The sequence below is a fragment of the Pinus tabuliformis genome, chromosome J (assembly GCF_031772625.1).
Source record: "Pinus tabuliformis cultivar Carrire ecotype Pingquan chromosome J, CPIR1, whole genome shotgun sequence".
Classification (NCBI taxonomy): Eukaryota; Viridiplantae; Streptophyta; class Pinopsida; order Pinales; family Pinaceae; genus Pinus; species Pinus tabuliformis.
In genome coordinates this window covers 1,050,730,388-1,050,733,436 of record NC_142295.1, presented here as the reverse complement: position 1 = coordinate 1,050,733,436, position 3,049 = coordinate 1,050,730,388, and the positions used below count along the sequence as shown (strand labels likewise).

The window sequence follows — 3,049 nt, the reverse complement described above, 5'->3', positions numbered from 1 at the left end:
TGGGATTTTACCATATATTATCATGATAACAACCTTGTGGCCATTTTGTACTCAGGCAGAAAAATTTGGACGGGTGCCCTACCAGTATTCTACGAGATCCATAAGAACACCACTTTCTTTGAAGTGGCATTCAATAGGATCGACACTCAGCTCACTAGTGCCAAGATCTCCACACTCGTATTCAACTCACCAATGCATTTTTGGTTCATTCTATTTGATAAATTAGCAAGGGAACAATTTTAATATCAAACATATATTGTAGGTTATGCTCAGATCTAAAACTTATTCAAGCCCTCTACAAAGGTGGTTGAAACTTTGAGGGTTTGTAAAAATTGGGAGAAAGCTCACCTTTTGTAATCAAAGCAGATGAGGTTCAACATTTATGTAAAGAAGCAAGTCTATTATAAATACAATATCTTACTACATTGGTAAATCCTACTCAACTTCTTGCAAGAGTTCCCATCTCCAGATTTTGTGTTGGAGTTGTTGACATTGGAGCGAGTGGAAGCATCTTCAAGGGAGTAAAATTGGAATTTGAAGGTATTCCTCTGAATCATTATGTTCATGCTGAGCAATTTCTGGTAGCCAGTGCAACACAAAATGGAGAGGCCCAACTTAGATTCATTACGGTTTCAACAGTCCCATGTGGACATTGCAGGTAATTTCTGTAAGAAGTGTGGGGTGTGCCTGATATTAACATATTGATAGTTGATGAGCATGCCAAGACCCAATCTCTATTGTATTTCCTTCCCCACCAATTTGGTCCACATGATTTGGAGGAAAGCACGCCACTTGTTTTTCAAACTCACTTTAATGATTTGGCTTTCTGGTATGTGAATTATCCTGAACTGATTCCTAAGTCTAATGATGTGAATGTAAAGGAAGGTGCATTGAACTTGTGTACTGGTGATGGATATGTAAAGGAGGAAGATATCCACAACCCTTCAGGGTCTGAAGATTTGCATCAACTCAAGGTAGCAGCTCTTAAAGCTGCAAACTTGGCACATGCTCCATATAGTAAGCTTCCTTCTGGAATTGCTATGATGACAACAAAAGGGGACATTTGTACACAATTTTCTATTGAATCTGTAGCATTCAACCCCAGTCTTTCTCCCTTGAAGGTTGGTATCATTGCATTATATTGTTCAAGTGGTCCTTGCAACATTCAACCCCAGTATTTATCCCTTGCAAGATGGTATCATTGCATTTCTTTGTCAGGATGGAGGAAACTATGAAGATATTGTTGGCTCTCCATTTTTGGTCTTTTTCCACATACATTTTTCATCTATCCATCATCCTTTTCTATCATATCATGGTCATTTTCCCACATTTTTACCTCTTATTGCACTTTAAGGTAAAAATAATTATGTCTTTTAAATTTTATAATTTTTAGTAAAAAATTGGTATTAAAAATTATTTTGACTAGAACATAATTTCCCATAATGGCTCCTTTGAAGTCATATGTGCAGGACACCTAGGTGGAAACTGAAGCTATATTTGAGAAGCTTGGGAACCAAGGATTGGCAGGCTGCTATTGGCATAGTCCAAATGAGTCGGAACAGGCTTGGTTAACGTTGGTCAAACTTGACCAGTCACCCAGAAATCCCTAACTAAAAGGGGCAGTTTTGTGATTTAGTGGGATTTTACCATATTTTATGCAACCAAAAGGATGAGTTCGACCTGATTAGATGGATTAGGACTCTTATAGGTTGTTATAGTTATTTTAGCTAAGTTTGTTATGTTTTTGGCTTATTTAAGCACAACATTCAGTACTTATGAACAAGTATTATGACTATTGAGACTCCTTTATTTCTGAATATAATTTGAGGAACTTGTTCTCTATTTTGTTGTTGTTCTTGTTGTGGGATGTGATTCTTGATCTATAGTAGCTGATAGTTTCAAGTGTACCAAGCAAGGGTGGAGGGCCCCCATTCTAAGCTAAGTACACTGCAATGTAGTTTTGTGCATAATTGTGAATATTTTAGATTGTTGTTTTCTTTATAGTTTGTTGTGAATAGTTTCTTATAGATTCATTATATGCCATATTCATCTATGTTTTTGAATGATTTCATTTCAGTAATTGGTTTAAGCAAGGAAGGTCAACCAAATCATCTAAGTTAGATCCTCCTCCTTCTAGATTAAGAACTGAAATAGAAATTGTGCATTTAATCTTTATTGTTTTCTTGAATTAGTTATCTTTTATGCTTTTGGAATGATTTCATTTCAGTAATTGATTTAAGCAAGGAAGGTCAACGAAGGCATCTAAGTTAGATCCTCTTCCTTCTAGATTAAGAACTGAATTGGAAATTGTGTTTATGCATTTGATCCTTACTGCTTTGGTTTGGATATGCTTTATGGTGAATTGATCTTGTTGGAATAAGGATGGTGAGGAAGGACGAGCAAGACCTCTAAGTTAGAGCCACTTCTTCGTTTCATATGCTCCACAAAGACTCATTGCACTCTTGCTTCTAGATTAAATTTTAATGATTTATTTTCAAGCAATTTATATTTGTAATATGCATTTCTATTATTTGCATTTAAACAATTCCTTCCTACAATATTTTAATCTAAGCTTCCATAAACTTTGGTTTGCTTCTAACTCTACCAACCTAAATTGATAAGTAAAATAGATGTTTTAATTTACCCAGTAAATTGAAACAACAAATATTGTTTAAGCGGTCCTTGTGGAGAAGGAAGGAGTCATTGTTCAGTAAGGTGATACCATTAAACTTGCTCTGCAGAATGTTTTTCCTGAATATTCTTTTCATCCATTCAACTATTACAAAGAATGATCTAATCACACTCTTATTCGTTTTCATCACTCATCATTTCCATTTAAGATCAATCAAAGGGTCTACGATGATTATATCACAAGATTAGGCTTCATCCATTCAACTGTTATAAAGAATGATCTAATCACACTCGTATTCGCTTTCATCACTCATCATTTCCATTTAAGATCAATCAAAGGGTCTACGATGATTACATCACAAGATTAGGCAAGGCAACTCAGTGGTTTTGAGACATGTCCCAATCTGTAATTAGTATC

General features: G+C 35.3%; 1 pseudogene; it reads left to right on the top strand.

Annotated features, from left to right (window-relative positions):
- The first annotated feature begins 329 nt into the window (after positions 1-329).
- LOC149230529 (cytidine deaminase 1 pseudogene) lies at positions 330-2,792 on the top strand (annotated as a pseudogene).
- The last annotated feature ends 257 nt before the right edge of the window (positions 2,793-3,049 follow it).